We start from the raw sequence: 26769 nt of genomic DNA on the forward strand, positions 1-26769 counted from the left end.
AAAACGCATGGACTGAATGCACTAGTCACGCATGGGCTTAAAACTTCAGGGCTCTGCAAGCGCGACTATAATGTAGCAATAGTAGCCTCTCCCTACACAGCTAAAATTGTGCTCGAACTAGGCAGCTGTATTCTTAATTAATTTCAAAGTTCTGTTTTAACAATAAACGCCCACGGAGGACACCATAGTAAAATCAGGTCAACATCGATCCACTTTAAGAAAATAATAATTTACTATAGATTATCTTAACATACTGTTGCCCTATCTATTAGGTCCGTTTCAGTGCCACTAGAAACACTTAGGCATCATTTGATTAGCGAGATAACATTTCATGAGACAGAGTTGCCTCCAGCGACAAGCTAGAATAAGTACTGCACTACTCGCATAACGTACACGGGAGGGACGGGTTCAGCTAAACGAAACATTTTTTACAGACCAGATGTATTGGTTAGGGCTAAACAACTTTGTGTTATCCACTCTAAGCCCTGCTGTCTTCTTATGCTGCGTCTGGGGGTCTGTCTCTGCAGGTGGGGTTGCAAAACGCCAATTTAATGTCTTAATTGAGCCATTTGCACACTTTACCTGCCGCCCTTATTTAATTAGGTCTCTGGGCCAGACACTATGGCTATGCTACCAGACGAGGCTATGGACAGCCCATGTACTCGGACTACACACCGTACAACTGTAGGTATCTGAACCCCAAAAACAAGGCAGGTGGCTGGAGGCAGCAGGGTTGTCTTGCCTCCTATACTGACACCGGAAAGTACTTTGACATCTCCCAGCGTGCACAGCTTAAGGCCATCTTGTCCCAGGTGAACCCCAACCTGACCGTGCGCCTACGCAATGCTGACAAACGAGATGTCGGGTGCAGGTGAACCCCTGGCAGGATGCCTCAGTGCAGTGCTCGCTGGGGCCCACACCGTGTCCTATAGGAGGCAGAGCATGTGGAGATAGGCTCTGCAAAAGCCAGATGGGACTCTGGTCGCCTCGCCCCCCAAGACCATACGCTTCCCCAGAGAGGGGAAACCTGAGAGCGGGGAGCGTTCCTGGGAGCCACCCGCAGAGGAGAAGGGTAGCCCCACGAAGGGAAGCCGTGCATACCAGCAAGAGGAGTCTAGCTTAGAGGAGGAGAAGCGAGACCAGAAAACTGAAGGGGACGTAGCCGCAGAGCCCGGCCAGCAAGAAACCACTGCCTCCCCCGACAAGGACAGACTGCATTTCCAGGTGAGGAGCTCCATAAAATAAATAGTGCTACTTAAGAACACGTACCGTGTTACAAGAAACAAGAGAAGTAAAGGGGCCAGTAACCATGGGAGGTAACAAATGACGACATAGCCGTCATAAAGCGGGACTAACAAGCCTCAAAATGAATCAGAAGACCGCATTTACTGAGGACAAAGACACAAGCCAGTGGGCGGAGAGTGGGCGGAGCTTCAACAAAGCTTCACTCCATACTGTATACTACATGCCTCGCAAAGTGAGCAGTGCATGCACCCTGCCGCTATAGGTTCGACCTAAAAAATATGGACTGGATCAGATACTCATGCATTGAACTCAGAAACCTGAGAACTCTGTTACCATGGTTCTTTGTTCTGTTTGGTCATTGCATGTATAATAAACACCTTCAAAGCTAAGATGCCACAAAGAATGGGCATGCTCTTTAGAAATACCCATCATGTTATTATATATGTCCCTTTGGAGCTTTCGGCACTCTCGGTCCTTTTGAACCATAGTCCTTTGCACTCCTTGGTAAATGTATTTCAACTTTGTTCAACCATTGTCCCTTTAAACCATGTGTTCTGCTCTCCATGATTTCTACCTTTGCCTCTGCTGCCTTCGTTCTTCAGGTTCTGCCTTCTTTGTTGGTACCATAACCGGGACAATGTCTAACCCATGTCTCTATGACCCTTCCAGTACCAAGGCCACTATTTCTGTCTAGAACATATTCCCTGGAGTGGTGCTGCCAAACCAGCAGTGCTCTGGTACTTTCGTTGCAGTCCGGGATATATGTAGTCATAGCAAACGTATTATCAAAGCCAGGACCACTAGTCTCATAATACAAAGAAAACATCCAGGTTTGATGAGGTACTCGTGCAGGGAACTTGGAAATTTGAGAGCTCGGAAAGAGGCCTCTGCTTTGCTGATTGCAGTGTGGCATCAACCCCCATTTGTTGCATTGCTCTCCTCTGAGCACACCAACGCTGCACTGACCTGATCCATGCAGAAAGGAGTCGGAGGCAGTGTGAATCCCTCTTGCTGGTACGAAGCATCGCTGCAGCACCACTGAATGCGCCATGTTTCAAATGGAGCAATGGCAGCTACAGGGAAGTAGTGGGCGCATGCGCAGGGTGCCTACTACTTAAAGTCGAGTCTAATAGAGCAACTGCGTAAGCGTGTGAGTGATTTTTTCGCAGCGCAAGCAGAATAGGTTTCGACGAAGATATAGGGTTTTTTCAAACTGGCCTCAGGCCACGGAGGAAGAGAACTCAGAGGCCAAGGGCAGCGGAGAGGAGAAACCAGAGAGTGGGGAGAGTTCTGGGAAGCCGCCCGCAGAGGTGAAGGATAGCCCCACGGAGGGAAGCCGCGCAGACTGACAAGAGGAGTCTAGCTGAGAAGAAGAGAAGCGAGACCAGAAAGCTAAAGGAGATGCAGCTGCACAGCCCAGGCAGCAAGAAACCATTGCCTCCCTCGATAAGGGCATACTGCTTTCCAGGTGAGGAGCTACATAAAATAAATAGTGCTACTTAAGAACACGTACCGTTAGTGACCACACCGTCATCCGCTTCAGTCAACACGCATACACAGACGTCACCCAATGATTACACTGACACTTTATTTGTGGGTGAAGAACTGCTGCAGGTTTATTTCATACAACACAGTATGATAATAAAATTGGGTTATCTTACGGGCGATCCAGGGCAGGCAGCCCCTTGCTGCTCCGCCCGCCTGGTGAGCCAGCACACACGGTGGGTCGATGCCCGGCAGTGTGGCACATAATTATTTACAGATCATCCACTGGGTCACGTGATCTGTCTCCTACTCCCGCCCCTTCCGACAGGGGCGGAGCGTGTTGTGGCACACCCCCGGTTGGTCAGGCCCCCCAACCACCCGAAGGACTAACGGGGCACCATCGCGGTCTTCCCAGAACCCCCTTCGGCTCCTGGACCTTGGCTCGGGCACCCTTACTGTGCCGGACAGGGGTACCCTTACTGTACCGCCTGTCGCAGAGGTACCCTTACTGTACCCGTCTGCATCCAGATCGCCCTGTAACTCCGCCTGCAACGCAAAAAGAAAACATTAAACATTCCAATAACGCGCTGTGCCTGACACGTGGGGTAAGTGGAAAGGGTGGGATAACGCGTGTCCAGGCTGGAGCGGCGCGCACGGAACAGAGGAGGAACTGGGCGAGGGGGCCTCCTAAGTAGGGGGGGCAAGCCGCGCCCCCCCACCCCCAACGGCCTGCCTCCAGCTCCACACTATTGGAGGTCATAACCCTAGCGGGCGTAGCCTCGCGCGCGAGGCAGCAAGGGGGAAGGCTCCGACGGGCGGCCACTAGAATGCTGCCCTGCTGATGTCCCACTGCTTGGGACGCGGGCAGCGGCATAGTGACCACACCGTCATCCGCTTCAGTCAACACGCATACACAGACGTCACCCAATGATTACACTGACACTTTATTTGTGGGTGAAGAACTGCTGCAGGTTTATTTCATACAACACAGTATGATAATAAAATTGGGTTATCTTACGGGCGATCCAGGGCAGGCAGCCCCTTGCTGCTCCGCCCGCCTGGTGAGCCAGCACACACGGTGGGTCGATGCCCGGCAGTGTGGCACATAATTATTTACAGATCATCCACTGGGTCACGTGATCTGTCTCCTACTCCCGCCCCTTCCGACAGGGGCGGAGCGTGTTGTGGCACACCCCCGGTTGGTCAGGCCCTCCAACCGCCCGAAGGACTAACGGGGCGCCGTCGCGGTCTTCCCAGAACCCCCTTCGGCTCCTGGACCTTGGCTCGGGCACCCTTACTGTGCCGGACAGGGGTACCCTTACTGTACCGCCTGTCGCAGAGGTACCCTTACTGTACCCGTCTGCATCCAGATCGCCCTGTAACTCCGCCACAGCTCTGGGGAGGCTACCGTCGCTGCCAGAGCCCCCCTTCCTCCTTTCGCTGTTTATAGGTGCCTGCCCCTGCGAGCCAGCTTTTAGTGGGCTAAATCATGGGTCCTGTTCTGTAACCGTAAATATACGGCATTAAGTTGCAACATTACTCAGAAGCCCAGGGCAGACTAACCACGAATGACTCTTGGCCCCAATGCCGCTCAGCTGAGGCGTGACTGGAGTTACTAGCCTTATAAGCGATGCCACTGCAGATCTTCCTATCGTAATTATGGGAAGATCTAGCACCTACCAATGGAGTCAGAACTAAACCATAGCTGAATTCGTCAATCCATCGCTTCCCTTCATATCCTAGCACTAAGGTGTTGATTTCCGCTTTGTCTACAAAGGTGATGTATAGATAGCGGCATGGTACCTAAAAAGCAGCTGCTGCTGCGGGGAATTGCATGATTTCTTTAGCAGGACAGAAGATTTTTATGTAACTGCTAAATGGACGTCTTCTTCTTTCATGACTCCGGATAAAGCCGATATGGCTGACTGAGCTGCCGAAGGTACATCGCTCAGCTCGAGGACCCAAATTTGTGAACGTTTCCCCCCCTCCCTGGCTCCAAGGAAAGGCTGGGCGAGAAGAGTAACACCTAAATCTGATTTTCAGGCTGGAAATATGGCATCGGTAACAAGGCATTGGTGAAATAGGCGCTTATGGACCTGCCATCCCCTTAATACTTTCCAATTGGCCAACTTAGGTGCCACCTGGCACGGAATTGTGTTCCCAACAGCTACAGCACCATAAGCAGGGTGAAGGTAACGTGTGAGTTAACCCCTTCACCTACGTATATAAACACAAGCTGACATCACTGTTACCTAAATTTGCTCCCTTTCACATCGTATTAGTCTATTGTTTACTACAAACCGGCCCATATCTTAGCAACATCTCCCGGTTTTGGCCTCTCTACTTGCAAATTAAGTTACCTTAAATTGGACGATAGAGTCTTATACTAGTCCCGCTGTTATCCCACTCTTTCCTTACTCTCCACTGGGACAGCGTATCCAATTCCTTGCTTGTTGAATAGCAGCTGGCTTTGGACTCTATTGCTGCTGAAAGGAGTTAATATCTTTGCCTACAGTCCTTGTTACACCGGTGTTGCAGTGCTGTAGGTAAGTCGTGGCACCGACATCATGGCTTGAAAAGGAAACTTCTCATTGCTATCAAATAATTTGTTGTGAGCCCCAGTTATAATTTCGTTCCTAACCCATAATTGGCAGTGTCTCTATCTTGCCAGTGCCTCGGTCACGACCACCTTAACTCATGACAATACATCTGGCTTTTCCGCTAGCCTTGTCCATTAACCTGTCAAATGCCAGTGGAGAGCAGCACATCTCTGGTCCTGCTTATTTCAGAAGGTGATACGCCCATGTAGGTGAGGGCATGCCATTCCCGGTGTCTGGTTGAAGTATGCACAGGGAATTGACACACATTCCGTGGTGTCTGGGTGAAGTATGCACAGGGCATTGCCACTCTCCCACGTGCAGTGCTGTGAACCGTTTGAAGTAGTTCATCAGATTCAGCCAACCACCCCCTATGTGGAGGCTTGCACTCCCAAACTTCTGCTCGTGTAAAACCCGGCCACACCTTCAGTTCAGGGAATTTTAGTAATTCGCAACACTGACAGCCCCAGGGGCCAAATACTGCGCTGTGTAAATGCGGCCCGATACCACCATGAACAATTGGCTTGTAGGGATGGGTGTTAACCTAGGCTGGCTGAAGGCAAAACCTTTGCCAATCACTCCTGGCAAGACGTGCCACCGCAGGTAGAATAAAGAGTTATCCAGCCCTCCTTCCTTCCTTTCCCAGTTCGACACAGGTCGAAGAAGAATGCCCCTTCCAGAAAGGTCATGGCCTTATCCCTGAAGCTTATCCATCCAGCATTCTACCGGAAATCTACCGCATTGCCTTGTAAAGTTTTTTTTTTTTTTTTTTTTTTTTTTTTCTTCACAATTATTTGTGGTCGATATGCTCTCCCTCAGTCTGAACAAATCAGAGCTCATCGTACGCCTGCCTAATTCCTGGGGCTGTCTGGCTTAATGCTTACGCCTGGAATTGCCCCACCAAATGAAGCCTCGAAATGAACTTAACTTGGCTGTCTCAACTATCCTTTTAGAGCTTGGAACGCCCCTCGTGCTTACTAAATACCTTTGTCCTTTGTACTCCTACTACCATAATAACACACATATATATATATATATACACACCTATATATACCTCCCCTCCCTTGTCCTGTTGCCCCTCTCGGGACACACAAGGTTCGTCACTTCGTGAGAATGACTACGGATGGTTTGCATGACTCCAACCCAGACCCTCCGCTTGTCTTAAAACAGCTCAGGCTGCTGACTGTCCTGTATAGACTAGGCTGAACATTACACCAGCTGTTTCCGAATAGCAAGGCTAAAGATGAAAGGCAGCAGCATCTCCTGACCTAAGCGTGGAACTCACAATAATAAATCCGTATTCCGAGACCAAACATTTTAACCACTACCCGATCTCATGTGACTATCTTATCCACCGTCAGCCAGGCCTACTTCCTTAATAAATCGCGGGTGGCTGGCAAGGGGTACGTTCGCAATATCAAAGACATGCATGTTCAACATGCAGACAGGAATCGGAGGAAAGCTTGGTGGCGATGGTGTGAATAGTGAAGGGGCATCTGGTTCACGGCTTTCAGGAATGAAAACAGCCTCCAAGGTAAATTTTTAAAGTGTATGGTAGTGCTGCACGACCAGCAAGGTATCGAGTGTTTGCGCGCTTTACCTGCACACCAACTGACGCCACCCCAGGGACACACACTTTTCTTATTAGGCACGGGGAGATTAAGTGATTTTCCAGAATCACTGCATATTGATAAGGCGCTGAGACTTCTCTATTCTTATGCAAATCAACAGTTGTCTAGAGGCATCACACCAGAGTTGTTCGATTGCCTTTCCACATAATGAAAACACGCTTATATGTGATTAGATATTATGGGTTTTCCTAGCGCCACTTGTGTTTAAAACACATCTAGAGTGAGTGAACTTATTTGAGAAGCGGCATTTGTTGTAGGAGTTGTGGCAGTCTGAGATTTAGAAAGTAAATATGTCCCCCATTTCCAAACACGAGAAAATATATGTTGAGGGGTTCACACGGAAGGAATTATGAATAAATACGGGTGGATTGCTTATACTATACGCTCAAGGCCAATATGTTCATTGACCGCCCCTGGTTCTTGCCCTTTTGATATCTGGCTTGACAGGGCATTTTTCTTATAACCCTATCGCTACAAATGCTTCAAAATTCGGAATGGGATAAAATGTTGGTTCCCCCAGAGCAGCGTTACTCACATCATGTTACTGGCTGCTCGGTGGATTATTCCACCTCCAAGTTAATGCTTTTATTGAAAGTATCAGGGACTACTTAAACGCTCCAAAGTACAATATATCCTCACACTCTTTTTTTTCCCATAAAAGCATAAACTAGAGTGACCAATCGTTATTGCTTTATTTCCTCTGCCTATTACGTTTTGTAGTTAGGATACAAACTGAATGCTCGCCAGGCATATCAACCGGTTCGCCCAGAGCACCCACCGCGCTCCAAAACCTTGAAAGCTGGACCTGAACAATGTCGCAAACGGGCGGCGCACTCGAACCTGGCATACCGCTCCCAGTCGGCACCTCACAGCTTGCCGGAAGGCATATGAGCTGAGAACGTTATGGCTGCAGGACGGACTGAATTGCAAAGCTCTGGACTAGCCTAAGGTGAAAGCAGCCTGGCCGGAACGCCGCACATCCGACTGTTTTGCCAGCGGCACCTACATTGTTCCTGCTTTCTTTATAGTCATGTCTCCAGAAGGGTATTCCGGTATGCCCCACTTGCAGTCACTAGCTGAAGATTAAACACTACTCTGTATAAAGGATTTTTTAGCAGGGTGTATCGGAACATGGAATGTAAATGCGAATCTCAATGAGCCAATCAACTATCAAACGGACATGTGATACTGTAACGAAATTGGATCTAATTATGGAATGCCATTCCCCAATGAGAAAACCGATTGCAATTCAACAAGGATACGTCCGGAGCAGAGAGACAAGTGTCTTTATTACCATGCCTAGCAATCTTGCCCTGGGGCCAAAAACTGACAACATTCCGATACGAAGTCCTCGCCTGGCGAGGATAAGCGTAGTTTATACCAAGGTATGTTACTGAGACTCCTTCCTGCTCCAAGCTATGCTATTGAGACTCCTTCCTATGCAAATAGTGTCCCCTTCTGCGCAGCGTAGCTCAAGCCGATAGGCCGTATCTTCTCTCTTTTAAAAGCATTAGAGCAACTACAGGCATGTAAATCATCCTAGAAAATAATGCAACAAAGTGATATAGTAGGTGTGTCATAGGATGTTTTAGTGGAATATTATCTGATATCGCTTGCACTACTGCCGCCCCTCCTCACGGTTGCACTGCTGCTTGAGAGAGAGAGAGCTCGCATACACGCATATGCGTAAAAGAAGCTTGTACCGTAGAATGGGCTGACCACCCTGATGGAAGTGGTGCTTGTACCGTTGCTGTTAAATCATCCTCTAAATATACTAATGGTTTGCGCAGACGCGCCCTTATGGACAAACCAAACCACATTGGAATACACGTGTAGGGTGTCTGAGAACTTTGCATCTCACACAAAAAAAAAAAACCGCCGGGCCAATCAATCATATGCATGTGAATCTATGTACAGGAAATGTTACCTGAGCCAAAGGACTCAAAGTGTAGGAGACTCATGTCATCCCTACTGGCAGGCAGTATAGTTTAAGGCTGCTTGGTATGGAGAAGCACAAACTCAGAGTCTAAAAAGAAACAGCACAGTTGGGAGTTCTGTTTTATAATAAGAATCGATTCCTAGCCAAATTAACCCTTTTTGCAACACTGATCAATGTTCTAATAATGTATACTTTGCATTGTGTATGCAGTTCTAGGATGAAAGTTGATAGCTCACTATCCTATATTAGGACTTTAAGTTATAAATTGCAAGTAACCAAAGGATGTCCCTTTTGAAAGCAGTAACCGGCTGATCTGTTTACATCATATGCACTCTGTAATCTACTTAGCACACGTTCTTTGCAGCAGGCATATTAACCCTCTGCACTAACTTCACCTAAGTCAAAACCTCAACTATCCAAAATGCTGATCTCTCTCCAGAAAGATAATTCACCGCAGGAGTTATCTTGACATTATGTGAGGCCTGACCATTGCCGGGGGAAAGAAACGCTGCAGCAGGTGCTTAAAAAGCTTAATAAACGTTCAAACACGGCGCCCCCAGGAAGCCAACACCCGGTGCGGGGGCACCGGTCGCACCGCCCTAAAGCCGGCCCTGAGGAGAGGTGTACCGAGGGGTCATGTGACTACGGCGTTCCAACGCCCGAAGCACAACCTCCTGCGCCCGCATCATCTCCTTCAGTGACCGACGCACACTCCTGCCTGAACGACGCAGTGACCTCAGATTACCATTTTAAAAGCCTCTCTTGAAGTCATGACTGATGCTCCACAATTTCCTCAATAATACAGAGCACAGCAAGTCTCGACCAAAACATTTGCAAACAAGCATCGAAAATGCAATAGGGCCCAGCAACCCGACGCTCATTACACCACAACAAAATTATAATAGCATAGCGATACACAAAGCTGGGCCGGGGACAAAGCACACGTCCCACCACTCCCAACCGTGCATGGAACCTCCAACGGCAAGAAGTACCGCCCTTGTGTGATGACCTGAGCTCGCGCCACACAGCTAAAGTTAGCTGTAAGTTAGCAATGAGACCTACAAATTCCTCTTAAGTTCCCCTTACCGCCGTGGCTGCTGTCGTTCAAGATTAAAATCTCCCGTCTCTGCCTGCTCGTTAATGGTGATCTCTGATGCCATTCGGGAGCTGAGTTACATCCGACTGACGGAGTCACCGCAGCTCAACGTCAGCAAAGTGAAAGGGACACTGTGTACCCGCCGCGTGTGCCTTTGCTGGTCTTGGATCGAGGCAGAAAGGGCCCTGAAGGGAGCAGGCCACTGCACAAACATTAAAGCAACATAGCTGGACGGATACCTCCCGCCCCCATATTAAACTCCCCGTGTGGGCAGCGTGCCTGTGAGTGAATAGTGCTGTGCAAGATATTCTGTCATCGAGGGAATGCTGGCCTCTTGCGAAAGGGGTTTATTTTCTGTTGGGGGATGGTAAAGCCATACACTTGGATGTTGTCAGCTGGCTCGGGCTTGTGAGAAACTTCTGGGTGCCCACGGTCACACGTTTTGAGACAATTGGTGGGAATATCGTCTGAATTTTCTAACATAGCATCTCATATCTATCAAACGGTTAATTCAAGCACACATTTGGCCCAAAGCATTGATGAAAAATATGATCTACAGGCAAGTCTAAAGGAGGCTAAATTTGAGAGTGAAATCTCGTCTCTGATTGGTGACCATGAGTGTGAGATCCCCAAAGACACCACAAAGGCAGTGCCCGATCGCGGGCCTTCAACCCCTACAACACACACACTGCCAAAATTGGGGCCTAGCGCCACATAGTATGGGGAAAGACGGGAGGCGGCACTGCCCTGCACTCCCCAATGAACACAGCGCCAGACCAAGGGCACAAACCGCGTGACCGACGCCAGACCAGGAGGCAGGGGCACAGGAACTCGCGCGGCACAGGAAACCAGCGGCATGAAAGCCCTGCACCACAAAGACCCCCCCCCCTGCCTCGCACCCACACTCGGCGTCCCCTGCACCCTACCCCGCCGCATTTACGGCAAACGATCGGTAACTAGGGTGCAGGGTGACCAAAGCAAATAATCCTTTCCACGCGCGTTATCTTAATCAATCGCGCACTGGGCAGCCGCTGGGACAATCGGCGTGAAAGGGGGGGCACCCCGTTTACCACGAAACAATTTAAGGCTACCTCCGCAACCGCCCTGCCCGCAACCGAAGAAACCCCGCACTGTTTACCTCCGTTCACAAGTACACCACCAAATCACCTCCTTCTAGGCTGCGCCGCACTTCCGGCTCTACGGGAACGCCGCTGCTCTCCACTTCCTTAACCCGCAGTCCTGCTATCCCTCAGCTACCGTCCATCAAAGACCACGCGCCGATCCTCTAACAACGCGTAACTCGACGGCCTGCACAGAAAACTGCACCGAAAGATTAAACGGAGCCATCACGCGTGTCCAGGCTGGAGCGGCGCGCAGGGAACGTGTGTCCAGGCTGGAGCGGCGCGCAGGGAACAGAGGAGGAACTGGGCGAGGGGGCCTCCTAAGTAGGGGGGGCAAGCCGCGCCCCCCCACCCACAACGGCCTGCCTCCAGCTCCACACTATTGGAGGTCATAACCCTAGCGGGCGTAGCCTCGCGCGCGAGGCAGCAAGGGGGAAGGCTCCGATGGGCGGCCAGTAGAATGCTGCCCTGCTGATGTCCCACTGCTTGGGACGCGGGCAGCGGCAGTAACAAGTGAAGTAAAGGGGCCTGTAGCCATGGGAGGTGACAAACAACGACTTAGCTGTCATAAGGAGGGACTAATAAGCCTCAAAATGAATCAGAGACAGCATTTACAGAGAACAAAGACACAAGCCAATGGGCGGAGAGTGGGCGAATCTTCCACGAAGCTTCACTCCATACTGTATACTGATTACCTTGAAAAGCGAGCAGCGCATGACCGCAGCTGCTATAGACTTCACCTAAAAATTACTTAAAGCGCCAGGGTTGAGCGGGTCATTTCATATTTACGAAAGATATCACAGCAAATGCCTAACCCAAATGGAAATTCGCGTAGAACAGTTACACTTCTGTGCAAGGCAATTGTAACTGTTCAACCACACAGTGATTACTCCTGACCATTGAATGCTTTAAAGCATCACTGTGCAGTGATACGTACATTTTATAAGGGTTTCAATAATGCATCTAGATCAGGCCTCTACCAGTAGCTATTGCCAATCAAAGGCAATATTGTGCTTGACTGTTCAACTCCCAACATTGCACTCTGGGCGCTAATGCCGATTTTCCTAACTGGCAGTGTAAAAATGTTCTGATTTTTTTAAACCTAAAAGTCTATTACGAGTGTTATGTTTCCTTTTTTTGCTTTATTAATATAACAGACAAGAAAAAACAAGTTACACTCCTGAGAACTTCAGGGAAGTTCCTAAGCTAGCCACTGAATACCTAAGAAATACCACCCATTAGAGCACGCTGGCTCCGGGAATACTCTTGACTATGAGGTGTCTGTCTTCCTCACATGTGTTTGATAATCAATCAAGAATGAAAGAACAAAGGTACAATAAATATAACAGCCAGCAAAGCCAAAAGAAAAATGAATGTAGCTTACTTTAGACACTGGCAGCAGCAGAGGATGCGCAAGCTACAACCAAGCAGAACACATTAGGACAGGATAACATAACAGATACAAATCATTCCTCGCCATTGTGTCATTAAGCCATCAACCAACAGTTCACCGAAAACCTGGAACAAACCACCTACTCGACGCCTCACAATCAGGTTTCTCTGCCAACCACAGCACTGAAACCCCACTGATCGCTGCCACAGATGACATTAGAACTCTCCTGTCAGAAAATCAACATGGGTTCATTCCTGGTCATGGGACAGTCACTTATGTCACTTATGTTAACAAAGTGGTGACGCTTTTCGATATAGCTCATGTTGAAAACCAGCAATTAGGGTTAATTCTATTGGATGCTGAAAAAGCATTTGACCGTGTGGAGTGGAACTACCTGTGGAAGTTGATGATCCAAGTGGACTTTGGGAAGGGGTTTATGACTGCTCTACAGGTGTTGTACACTTCACCGGTCGCCAAAATTGCCGCTATGGGTTTGATATCAGATGCAGTGAAAATTAAAAGAGGAACTAGGCAAGGATGCCCTTGTTCACCATTGCTGTTCGCTTTATTTATAAATCCGCTCGGGAAAATGTTGGGCAATAACTCTTTGATCAAGCCTTTTGTGGTACAAGATATTCCACATGCTGTATTCGCTTATGCGGATGACATAGCTGTGACGTCGGCTGACCCAGTTACTGCAATTACAGAGATTGAGCGTGTCGCTACTGAATTTGGCCAGGTATCTGGCTATAAACTCAATGTCATCAAAACACAAATTTTATGTACAGACAATATTGTGCTGCACGATGCTAGAGTGGTAAAGGAAGTGACATATTTGGGCATCAAAATTAGAACATCGCTGTCAGAATTGGTTGATGCTAACTGGTCGGCCATAGTACGCAGCACCAGGGATTCATTAGAGAGATGGGGTCGACTACACTTTACATTAATAGGCAGAGGTAATATTATAAAAATGAACATTTTACCAAAGGTGTTATATCTATTTAGATCCATTCCCCTGGAAGTGTCGCCGGCCCAACTTTCAAATCTACAATCGCTTTGTGCCAAATTTCTCTGGGCCCCCGGCTAATCTAGGCAAGCCACCAGATTTTTTACGCTACCTATTGAGAGAGGAGGCCGGGCTATACCAGATTTCACTTTTTATTACTATGCTTGTTTTCTTCTGAAGATGTGGCTATTACTGACTGGGGAGGACGTTGGTAATAGAGCAGAGGGTCCCTCGATATTCCGGTTGCTATTGGGGCCTGAGGCTAGACAATCTTTATTTAAAGAAATTGATGGTAGTTATTTCAAAAGAACAAGGTTTAAAGTAGTGGCAGCTGCATTTAAAGTTCAGCAGAAAATCCGTAAGCTAATGCTCTTTGATGGGGTTAACTTACTACACGCCTATGAATGTTTCAAAGATTTTTCCCCTATTTTTTGGGATAGTGTTGCATTGGGTTGGAGGAAACAAGGTATTGTGAAGTTGGGAGATTTGTATCCAACTGGGGGATTGCTTTCTACGTATGAAGACTTAGCGAGACAATATTATTTGCCCAATTCTTTAAATTTCTCCAAATTCGCGACTTTGTTAGTCGTAAAAATCTGGTATTGACATCAAATCCACTGGTAGAGGCTATAAGACGGCAGGTGAAAATAGGTGGGCTCTATAAGATATTACTTTCTTTTAGAACGGATGACAGAGAAGCACAATGCCCAATGGTCCACTACTTTGGGGGAACATAACATATCAATAGAGAGTGCTATTGCCAGATCTAGGGAAACTCTTCTATTTGCCAACCTGAAAGCACAATTTTTTAAAACGATTTTCAATTTGTATTATACTCCAGCACGTATGCTCAAGTGGGGGGGCGGGTATGATGGGAAATGTTTTCATTGTGGGGTGGATAACGCGGATAGTCTTCATATACTTTTTAACTGTGTCAAATTGCTCAGGTATTTGATTGATATTGAAAAATTTCTGTCTACGATTATCGGAACTCCGATTAATATTACCCCTGCCTTAATGCTAATAGGAATTGGGCAAGATGTAGAAAAGGGGTACCCTTTGTATGAACACCGCTTTTTGATTTTCATTGCTATGACTGTTGCTCGATTGTGTATTGCTTCTGATTGGCTTCAACCCGAGCCCCCCTCGTTCGAGCATTGGCGTGCTAAAATGTATAATTTATTCCATTTAGAAATGAGCCTATATTCCGCAAAGGGGGTAAGGAAACGGCAAATGGGTATGTTCATCTGGGGGACCTTTTGTGATTATATGAATTTATTAAATAATTTCTTCCCTTTCTGTTTCTTTTACTTGCATCATGGCTGTTTTTGTTGCTGTGGAATAAATAATTAGTTTTAAAAAAAAGAACTCTCCTGAATGTGGAGAAACTGAAGCCCTGATCCTCCTCAACCTCTCCGCTGCGCTCAACACTGTCTCCCACCGCACTCTTTCCGGACAACTCTACAACATCAGTATACAGCAAAACACTCTTAAGTGGATCTCCTCTTTCCTTACAGGACACACACAGAGCATCCAGCTGCCTCCCTTCAGAGAACCCAAGCACTTAATATGTGGCGTACCACAAGGATCATCCCTTAACCTCACCCTGTTCAACACCTATGTGACCCCCCTCTCAGAAGTAATGAGATACCATGACCTCAACATAATCTCCTATGTGGATGGCAGTCACGAGCCTCAACTAATCCTTTCACTCATCAAGGACCCCTCGAACACCAAAACCAACTTCTGTGATACCATGACCAACATAGCCAACTAGATGCGAGACAACTGCCCCGGACCATAGATGGTAGTCAGTGGAACTCAGACCCACACCAACTGACCATGCAGACAACCTAGGCATCATCCTCGACAGCAAACTAACCATTAAAGGACAAGTCAACAAAGTAATCTCCTCCTGCTTGCATACCCTCCTCATGCTCTGCAGAATCTCCAGATGGGTCCCAGTCAACACCAGAAAGACTGTCACTCGGGCCCTCATCACCAGCTGTCTCCATTGTGGCGATGCTCTCACCTCGGGCATCTCCACCCAGCTTCTCAGAAGACTCCAGACCATGCAGAATGCTGCAGCTAGACTCATCCTTGACCTCCCCAAATGGACCCACATCGCCCCCGCCCCAGAAATCTCCACTGGCTCCCTATCAAGAAGAGATGCCAGTTCAAGATCATCACGCTCACCTACAAAGCTCTACATCCTGCATCAACCATTAACTGAACTTCCACTTACCGGCCAAGACACTTGCGCTCCTCCTCACTTGCCCTCACCCACACCCGCACACCTGTTGCAGCCAAAGCAGGACCCGCTCCTTCTGCTACATCGCCGCCAAGACCGGGAACGATGTGCCCCTCCACCTCCGTTCAACTTCCTCCCTGGCAAACTTAAGGAAGAAGCTCAAGACCTGGCTTTTTGACTGAGACATGGCACCCTCAGTGTCCAGATGCCTCTATGCCGCTATGGGTGACAGTATTGTGCTGCACAAATGGCCAGCTACCCACCACCCATGAGAGATAGACACCGATACAAGAATTGCCATGCTAATCCACCGGTAGCGATGTGTTACATTGAACAGTTGGTGAACGAGGTTGAGCACTGGGGGGCAGCCCTCTCGTCAAAGTACTAATTAGTAGGCTTCTAATAAGCAGGGCAGGCATTGATAAAATGGGCACAGCAGATAGCAATCAAGGCATCACCATTTTCCGGGACCCGTGGACCGCAATGCGTGGAACGTTCCTGACCAAGATCAGTCCCAAAACGGACTTAGCAGCCTGTGTTAGTGCCAGGTATTGTGAGATCTTAGTGATCATGGAACTTAGAAACCAGGCCCATGAGGGGTGGCGTGGTAGAGCCCCTCACCATCCACTGCATATCACTCAAGGGATCACACCACAAAAGACACTGGACCTGTGACGAGCCCGAGACCAGAATAGTGATTCCTTCCCACTCACAGGTCTGACAGCATCATGGTCAAACAGCACCTACCCAAGGGGTAGGAAGTATGCAAACTGGCCCCCATGGTAGATACACAGGTAGCCCCCACTGAGATGGTAGCATGACATGATTACTACGTAAAGTTACTCCAAGCCATCCAGAATGTCAACTCCTCTCTGGAACCCAAAATAGACCACGTGACACTCAATATCAGTCTTCATTAGACAGACCAGGCCAAAGTTAGGGATAGAGTAGAAAAGGCAAAATCCACCTTGTCCACGATGCACCCCATGCTTGATGGCCTCCAAACACAGTTCAGGGCACTGCAAAAGGAGATAGACGTATTAAGCGCAAAAGCAGATGATGCTGAGGGTAGTTTGAGATGAAATAATCGTGGGTATCCCAGAAGGTACGGAGGTACCCAGCCTGGAACTATTCCTAGAGGACTGGCTATTGACTGGGGTTCTAGAGGGAAAACGCTGAAACTTCTTCTTGGTTGAGTGCGCCCACAGAGTAACGTGTAGACCTCCCCCACCCAGTGCCCTGTCGAGGCCGATGGTGGCACACCTCTTCAATTATAGAGACTGTGATAATGTGCTGCAGATAGTCAGGAAGAAGGGACTGTGGCTAACACAGAAAGGAATGGATTACTCAGACTATACAGCTAATGTTCAGAGACAGAGAAGCTCCTTTATCCCTATCAAAAGGCAGCTTCAGCAGCTAGGCCTTAAGTACTCACTCATATATCCTGCCAAACTCTGAGTGTCGGACACACTTTTTCCAGAACCCCATGGCTGCATGGGAATGCTTAGAAACAAAGGGTGTGTCACACCCTGTCTTGGACTCCCCTTTGAACGCTGACTGGCACACACAACCATCCCAGTGAAGGCAATGCACGAGAGCCAGAGGGAAACCATGAAAGGGCCAGGCAGTTTTGGAACGAGCGAAAGCGTTAGTAGACCTGGATCTCCACAGCAGCCCAGATGCAAGGTCCAAAGGGCCCACAGCACACTCGCCAAGATGGTCCACGGATGAATCTACAACACAGATAGCACTAGAAATTAGAGCAGGCCCGTCCTTCACACTGATGACGGATGACTAAGTCATTTAATGCATAGACAAAATATCCTTTACTTGTTACTCTCAACTGTCCCTTGGGCAGCCAATATGAGGGGCCCACACTTATCAGAGGAGTGGGAGGCTATGATAAGGGTTGAACGTGACACAAGTCTTGGGGGCAGAACAGGCGAGTGGGAGGTGAAGTAGCCACTACATACATGCATATTCACATGACTGAACACAGCAGGCTCCCCTGAGATGGAATGTTTTCAATTTCTTGTGTTCACTGTTTATAAATGGTCATGGGCTTGCTTCACCTGCAACTTGGGGTGGGAGTTGAGGTAGATGTTGAAGTTAATGTTAATGTGAGGTAGAGTGATGGGAAGGGCAATGGGTCAGATTGATATGCGGTGGTTGGTGGCGATGGGGGAGCGAGAGGGCAGAGAAGAGTGCTAGCACAGGGTACAGTACTATGACGACATCTCACACACCAACATGATATAATGTTCTAACCTGGAACGTGCGAGGGTTGGCGACACCAAAACAACAGTATTATATCTATACATACCTGAAATGAGATCGATCAATATAGCATTCCTGAAGGAGACCCACTTGACAGCGGTTGAATTCACCCACTTTGCGAGGAGTTGGAGGTGCCAAATAGTGGGCACTACCTACTCAGTGTATGCAAGAGGGGCCTCATTTGAATCACCTCTTTTGGATCTCTCCTGCAGTGCCACTGGAGATCCTTAGGAGACAGGTATATGTAGAGGGATGCTATGTCACAGTGGAGGGCACACTAAAAGGGATGGGACTATCGCTGATGACGTTAGTCACCCCAATAGTAACCACATACAGTTATTCGGCAGCCTCTCTCTCACACTAGAACATGACCTTGATGCGCCTAGTATCTGAGGTGGCAATTTTAACTGCACACACAATATCGTACCGGATAGATCAACCCTTCCACTACAGGGTGCGACAAGGATAAGGACCGCAGACTCACTCCAATCCTGGATGAGACATAGACAGTTACAAGACATATGGTGACAAATGCACCCCCAAACAGCCGAATAGTCACACTACTCTCGTGCATTACCTACAAACCTAGATCACTTTGTTAGTCCGAAATACAGCAATGACTCAACACATACTAACTATCAACTATTTAGGCTGTACAATATCCTATCATAGCCCTATTAAAGTGGGATTACAATGGAGTAGAAGCAGGGCTCCAATAGCAGCATGGAAATTGCAAACACATGCACTACACAACCTCGCATTCTGTGAAACCATCGGCATTGGCGTAAAGACCAATACTTCATAGATAACGAGGAATCAGCCACAAACAGAGGGGTGGAATGGGACATTTAGGCCAGTGATCTGAGGGTTGTGTATTAAAACCAACACTGAGGTGCTGACCATTACTCACGAGCAATTAACTTACTTTGAATGGACCATTAGAGACAGGGACATGGATGTGGGGCTGAGGGGCGACATCGGACACATACTTAGCAATCTCAGAAAAGAACATAGAACCCCGTTGGACAGACTGGGTAGACTGGATTATCAAGCACACATAGTTAAACAACATTCGGAGGGTAACAAAATAGTGCATTTCATGATTGGTTGCAGGGAGCAAAGGTGGGCAGAACACCGTTAGCCTACTCTCAATATGCAAGAAGATATTAACAGAGTATTTCTAGACTACTGCAGAACATTGTACACTGCACAACAGAGGACAGATGTCACTTCCCTTCAGACAGATATAGAGGGGATTCCTATACCATGTTTAGGCCCAGTCCAATGACAGGAACAAGGTGAGTGTTGTATCGTTATCGGTGAAGCACGACAGGAGTCGGTTGCTGGAGTCAGGTATCTTTATTCTTTGCTTACAGCATAAGGCCACATGTCCTGCCTCATGCCCTGGTCTTGGCTTTCTGCCCGTCCCCCACCCCTTGACCGGAAGTGGTGTCCGGTTCCTTGCCCCCCTCCCCACCAGTCGGGTCCAGGGTCCTAGTGCCCTGTGCCCAGGTCACAACATCGAGCTGCTCACAATAGAGGAGATATGGACTGCCATAAACTAGTTGTTGCTCCTTCGGATGGCCCTATATAATGAAGGTCCTAAAACAAATGGGGATGGGCAGGAATCTCATAAGTTGGATTTGCCTCATCTACTCTGGTCCAAGAGCCAGGGTGCGCACAGGAAGGAGATCTTGGACCTTTTCAAAATTAGCAGAGACACCAGACAGGGGTGCTCACTCTCCCTGATAATATTTGCTCTTGCCATGGAACCACTCGAAGGAGGACCAAATTGAGAAGTCCTGAGCAGCAATACATGGGAGATGACGCCATTATATGCAGACAATGCATTGATTTAGATACCAAATGTACAGACAGCTTTTCAATGAATTTGGCTTGCACTGCAGCTTGAAGATAAATTGGGCCAAGACATGCCCATTCCCCCTCAGGAGACTATTGGTGATTGACAAGAGACTCTACCGCACGTAGGCCCCAAGTGGAACCTTGACACGTTTAGCTCCTCAGAAGTCAATATATACAACTTGGATGAGTCATTATCCAGGGGAAGCTAGGGGTGGTGCTGGCGGGGACGAGACATTGCTGACCAACTGCAGCACACATATAAAGAGCAAATCCCCTTTAAGGATTGTTTATCTGCATGAAGGTGTCTGCTTCTACACATAAACAATCATTCTCTGCAACACAGACACCCTTGCACCATGGTACAAAGGTGCTTGCGTTGCAGGGATAATTTCCTGCAATGCAGGCACCCGTGCACAATGGTGCAAGGGTGCCTGTGTTGTAGGAAATCTCCCTGCAACTCAGGCACCATTGCACTATGGCGTATGGGTGTCTGTGTTGGTGCTAGGCAGCTATTTTTAGCACAAGGGACAACACAGGGGTGAGCCATATTCTTGTAAACATGGCGTATCCCTGCATTTTTTAAATGACGCAGAACGGCGCTCCAAAATTGCACTGTGCCATTTCCTTGTACATTTAACCCTGAGAGAGAAGTGGAAAGACGTGATGGGGTAGGAGTTGACTGACATACAATGGGACACAGCACTGACAAGGATCAAAGAGATAACTAGAAATATACGCCTCAAATACACTCAATTTAAATGATTATATGAGACCTCCAGATGGCTTCATTGTATGTTCCCAAAAGTGAATCCCAAATGTTCACGGTATACATGTCCCGAAGCTGATTTGTATTATATAGTCCGGGCTTGTCCAGTAATTGGTCAATTTTGGAATGAAACAGTAAACCTGGCATCAGAAATTATAGATAATCCTCTACCCCTAGACCCAATTCCATGCCTGCTGGTGATTATGACAATCCCCAAAAAGACTAAATATGGAGCTAAATGTATAGGCCGCGGATATATCCTGGTCAAAAGAAGGATCACAGTAGCCTGAAAGTAATCCGTGGCTTCCCTGGAGGAAGCCTAGCTGCAGACCGTGGTATGTGGACGGCAGCAGAGGTGAATCTATCAATCACCCTTGCAGATACAGGTGAAAAGAGCCCCCAAAAAGACATTTGGGAGGACTACAAGGAAGCAATAACAACCAAAACAGATGAGAGACCACCATGAACACGCACATATAAAATGCCACAAAACCCCAATCACCAATAAGGCGTGACCATTCCCTGGAGTAGTAGGTGGAAAAGACATAGCACGTAATTATGTCCCAGACAGCGGGGAGAGAGTAGATGTCCCCCCTACCTGGAACTGCCCCCAGCGTCCCGATGCTGGATCCTCCCCAGCTGTCCGCAGGCATGCCCACAATCCTTCACCCTCTAGAGGGTGATATGTGTGCTAATGATACATAATGTTGCTAAAAAAATGTCATGGGTTCTAGGATGGACCCCATCCTAAGAAATGGGTTAAGGGACTCCAGGGGGGTTGTCGAGCAAAGTAGAACCGAATACATGCAACTGCAAACTGCCACTTCACTGATTTGAACCTCACAAAGTTTCAAATCTTAATTTGTTCTTTTCTATGCAACAAACAAGCGTGAACACTGAGTAACATGCAAGTACTACTCCCATCCAAGATGCACAGTATATTGTCACATTGAGTTCCTGGGGACACACACAGAATTACACCAACTATGTGAACCTGTGAAAAATGACGCATTGGAAAAAATGTAAATGATACATATGTTAGATGATGCTGTAAAACTTTAACTTAATGATTGAAAATAAAGAACAACTTGGAAAAATAAATAAATAGTCGAAGCTCTAACATCAGAAATTCTGTTTATGGATACCAAACATGACAACATTTTGAATGAGTAAAGATCAATGTCAGGGCATGAAATTAATAAGGTAAGTATCATAATCACACCACAGAGTTTTCAGTATTATAGAGTAGGGCTTTTTTGTAAAACACTTTCCAAAAGGATATATATGATCAAAGAGTGTTCTCCTACAAATGTGTTGCCTAACCTTGTTCCTTAGAAATTGCAATTGGTAAGAATTAGCTATCATAGGAGAATCATCTTGACAGGCTAGTGAGGTCAAAAACTTTACAATGAAATTGACTGTAAACAATTGGGTTGTTGATTGAGGGGGGTGGTTACCCTGATGGAGCAAGGACTCGTTTGTAAGAGACTTGTTTGTATTCAATTCTGTCGTCTAACTTATTAACATCAAATAACTGTGTCTTGTGATTAATCATCACGCATTTCATCAACATAAAAGGTAAAGAAGCTTGCCTATGTGTTTACTAACCAGTAATACGGATAGCGGACTAAACGAGACTGTAACAGGGAAAAAGGTTGGTTTGTGATAGGTAATTTTGATGTCTCCTCAATAAGTTTTGGGCCCATGCCTGTTGCGGGTACTTGACCCACCCACGTGAGTAAGGTACCATTTTTATCGGGAGACCTGGGCAAACACTGGGTGGTAGGAAATTTGTGTATCCACGTAGATTCCAGAACTTTCCCACACAGAAATTTGAGAAAAAAGTGATTTTTTCAGCTAATTTTGAGGTTTGCAGGGGATTCTGGGTAAGAAAACTTTAGGGGACCCATGCAAGCCATACTTCGCTGGACTGCCCCGGGTGTCTAGTTTTCAGAAATGTGTGGGTTTAGTAGGTTTCCCTAGATGGCCACTGAGCCCAGAGCCAGAAACTCATGGGACTCCGCTTGCAAAAACAGGTTGTTTTGTGATAGGTAATTTTGATGTCGCCTCAATAGGTTTTGGGCCCTTGCTTGTCGTGGGTACTTGACCCAACCACGCGATGGAGGTATCATTTTTATCGGGAGACCTTGGGTAACATTGGGTGAGAGGAAATTTGTGGATCCACGTAGATTCCAGAACTTTCCCACATAGAAATTTCAGAAAAAAGTGATATTTTCAGCTAAATTTGAGGTTTGCAGGGGATTGTGGGTAGGAAAACGTTAGGGGTCCCACGCAAGCCATACCTCGCTGAACTCCCCCGGGTGTCTAGTTTCCAGAAATGTGTGGGTTTGGTAGGTTTCCCTAGATGGTCGCTGAGCCCAGGGCCAAAAACTCATGGGACCCCCCTTGCAAAACCAGGTTGGTTTGTGATAGGTAATTTTGATGTCGCCTCAATAGTTTTTGGGCCCTTGCCTGTCACGGGTCCTTGACCCACCCATGCAAGTGAGGTACCATTTTTCTCAGAAGACTTTGGGAAAGGCGGGGTGAGTGGAAATTTGTGGATCCACACAGATTCCAGAACTTTTCACCACAGAAATGTGAGGAAAATGTGTTTTTTTTTACAATTATTTAGGTTTGGAAGGGATTCTGGGTAAAAGAACCTGGTGAGAGGCAGTCAAGTCACCCCATTCTGTATTCTCCTGGGTGTCTAGTTTTTAAAAATGTATAGGTTTGCTAGGTTTCCCTAGGTGCAGGCAGAGCTAGGGTTAAAAAACTAGAGCTAAGCACTTTTCCAAAAAAGGGTCATTTTTCACTGTGAAATTGTGGTGTGTCCACGTTGCGTTTTGTGCCGTTTCCTGTCGTGGGCACTAAGCCTACCCACACAAGTCAAGTACAGTTTTTCTCGGAAGACTTTGGGGAACTCGGGGTGGGTGGAAATTTGTGGATCTACGCAGATTCCAGGACTTTCCACCACAGAAATGTGAGGTAAATGTGTCTTTTTTGTTAATATTTTAGGTTTGCAAGGGATTATGGGTAACAGAACCTGGTGAAAGGCAGTCAAGTCACCCCATCCTGGATTCCCCTGGGTGTCTAGTTTTTAAATATGTATAGGTTGCTAGGTTTCCTTTAAGTGCCGGCTGAGCTAGGATTAAAAAACTACAGCTAGGTACTTTGCCAAAAAAGGGTCTTTTTCGCTGTGAAATTGTGGTGTGTCCACGTTGTGTTTTGCACCATTTCCTGTCGCGGCCACTAGCCTACCCACACAAGTGAGGTAACATTTTTCTCGGAAGACTTTAGGGAACGCGGGGTGGGTGGAAATTTGTGGATCCACGCAGATTCCAGAACTTTCCACCACAGAAATGTAAGGAAAATGTGTTTTTTTGGACAATTTTTTAGGTTTGGAAGGGATTCTGGGTAACAGAACCTGGTGAGAGGCAGTCAAGTCACCCCATCTTGGATTTTCCTGGGTGTTTAGTTTTCAAAAATGTATAGGTTTGCTAGGTTCCCCTAAGCGCCGGCAGAGCTATTGTTAAAAAACTACAGCTAGGTACTTTGCCAAAAAAGGGTCATTTTTCGCTGTGAAATTGTGGCGTGTTCATGTTGCGTTTTGCGCCGTTTCCTGCCGCGGGCACTAGGCCTACCCACACAAGTAAGGTACCATTTTTCTTGCAAGACTTTGGGGGACGTGGGGTGGGTGGAAATTTGTGGATCCACGCAGATTCCAGTACTGTCCACCACAGAAATGTGGTTTATTTTTTACAATGTTTTAGGTTTACAAGGGATTCTGTGTAACAGAACCTGGTGAGAGGCAGTCAAGTCACCCCATCCTGGATTCCCCTGGGTGACTAGTTTTAAAAAATGTATAGGTTTGCTAGGTTTCCAGAGGTGCCGGCAGAGCTAGGGTTTAAAAACTACAGCTAGGTACTTTGCAAAAAAAGCGTAATTTTTCATTGTGAAAATGTGGTGTGTTCACGTTGCGTTGAGAGCCGTTTCCTGTCGTGGGCACTAAGCCTACCCACACAAGTGAGGTACCATTTTTATCGGGAGACTTAGGGTATTTTAGATTTGTAAAGCAACTGTTATTACCTATTGACTTTTGATGCATTTCTGCCTTCCAAATGAAAGACAACGTGTAAAAAAGAAGTAATTTTGAAAAATGATCGATAATTCTCATGCTAGTATTTAGTATTCCAATTTTGGAAATGTGCAAATATCTACTGTTTCTAAACTATATATTTTGTTGCCATTTCAGAAATACATAGGTGTCTTTCATACCGATTTTTCCATGTATACATTTTCCCAGAATAATTGCTATTTACCTGGTACATAATAAAAAACCATTGCAAGTTGCTGCTCAGTTTTTGGCTCTGGGTTCATCGGGTTCTTGGTGAACCTACAAGTCCTATATATCCCCACAACCAGAAAGGTCCAGTGGATGTAACGGTATATTGCTTTCAAAGAGTTGCCATAATTAGAAGATGTTACATGTGAAAACGTTGACACAAAAGGCTGTTTTTTTCAATTAATTTTCAATGTTTCCTATATTTAACTGTTAGTTTCTATAAAGAAACCTTGAAGGATCTACACAAATGACCCCTTGCTGAATTTAGAATTTTATCTACTTCTCCAAAATGTATAGCTTTCCTGGATCCATTATTGCTTTCATACCCATTTCTACCATTAACTGGAAGGAGGTTGAAAGCGCAAAAAATAGAAAAAATAGGCAATGTCCCAGAAAGATGCCAAAACTGTGTAAAAAATGTTGGTTTTCTGACAAAAGTCTGCTTGTCCCTGAAATATGGGAAGATGGTGATTTCAGCACCACAACCCCTTTTTTGATACCATTTGCAGGGAAAAAAACAGACGCGTTCATCTGTAGCCCTTTTTTCACATTTTTCCCCCAAAAAACAAAATGTAGCTGTTTTTTGGCTAATTTCTGGGTCCCCTCCAGGGGAATCCACAAACCCTGGGTACCTTTAGAATCCCCATGATGTTGGAAAAAAGGACGCAAATTTGGCGTGGATACCACAGGGGTCTAAGCGCAAACTACCCCAAATAGCCAAAAAAAGGCTTAGCAGCAAAGGGGTTAAGACAAGTTTTAGTTCAAAATAGCATCTAAAAGATCAAACTGCCAAATGGGTGTGCCTGATTGCATGAGACTGGGGCAAAGTCCAAAGTTAAGGCCGACTGCGATGGAGCATGGGTCAGATACACGAGGTGGATTGAGTCGTCTCGGCTTACCTTCAGAATTAGAAGACATTTGTTAAGATATGGCAAGAAGAAGGGCAAAGCAGCAGGATGTGTCCAGGAGGAGTCATCGTTGCTGGGGAGCACGGGACGTGGTCTTGATAAAGCCCACAATGATAGTTGTAAAAAAAGCTCCCACCGGGAGAAGACAGATTTCCAGGCTGAGGATGTCATTGTTGTCAATGGGGTAGTCTGTCGCCGTTGAGCCCAGTGAAGATTTTTACCTTTGGACTTAGGGCCTGATTATGTGTTTGGCAGTCCAAAAACATCCAAACCCGCAGTGGCGGACCAACAGCCGTGACCTTGGCGGTCCGACTGCCGTATTAAGAGTGCGGCTGTTGGACGGCAACCAGCCCGATGAAGACCGCTGCCACTGCCAGGATCATGGATCCTGGTGTGGTGTGTAAAGTGGCAAGGTATGAAAGTGGTGCTGACCCCAGCACCGCTGTGCATATAACTCGTTGCCTTTCCAACAACCTTTTATGGCTGGATCCCGCCATGAAAAGCATGGCAGAAAGGCAATGAGGGGGCTCCAAATAGGGCCCCAAATAGGGCCCACATGTGTTTTTTGACCAGTGGGCTTTGTGGCTGTGGGCAGATGTTGTCCCCCCTATGCCTGCACTGTCGTGAATGCAGGGGGGCATTTTGCAATAAAATAGAGCTGAATGCAGGGGTAATTTGAATTCAAATCCTACCTCAAAAGCACATTTAGCGAGTGCAAGTCACTGCTCGCGCTTGCTTTTCATGTTCTGTTGTATTTATCTTTATTTCTTAGTACAAAAAATGCATTCTTGTGGTCATTTTGGACATGAGAAGGCACTTTTGCACTAAAAAATATCAATAAATGCA

At 46.9% G+C, this 26769-nt stretch overlaps 1 pseudogene; it reads left to right on the forward strand.

The window, feature by feature from the left end:
- Positions 1-621: 621 nt before the first annotated feature.
- The window catches only part of LOC146861165 (zygote arrest protein 1-like), a 78092-nt pseudogene continuing 51944 nt past the window's right edge, over positions 622-26769 (forward strand).

Source organism: Triturus cristatus, chromosome 3_1 (assembly GCF_964204655.1).
Source record: "Triturus cristatus chromosome 3_1, aTriCri1.1, whole genome shotgun sequence".
In the NCBI taxonomy this organism is placed as follows: domain Eukaryota; kingdom Metazoa; phylum Chordata; class Amphibia; order Caudata; family Salamandridae; genus Triturus; species Triturus cristatus.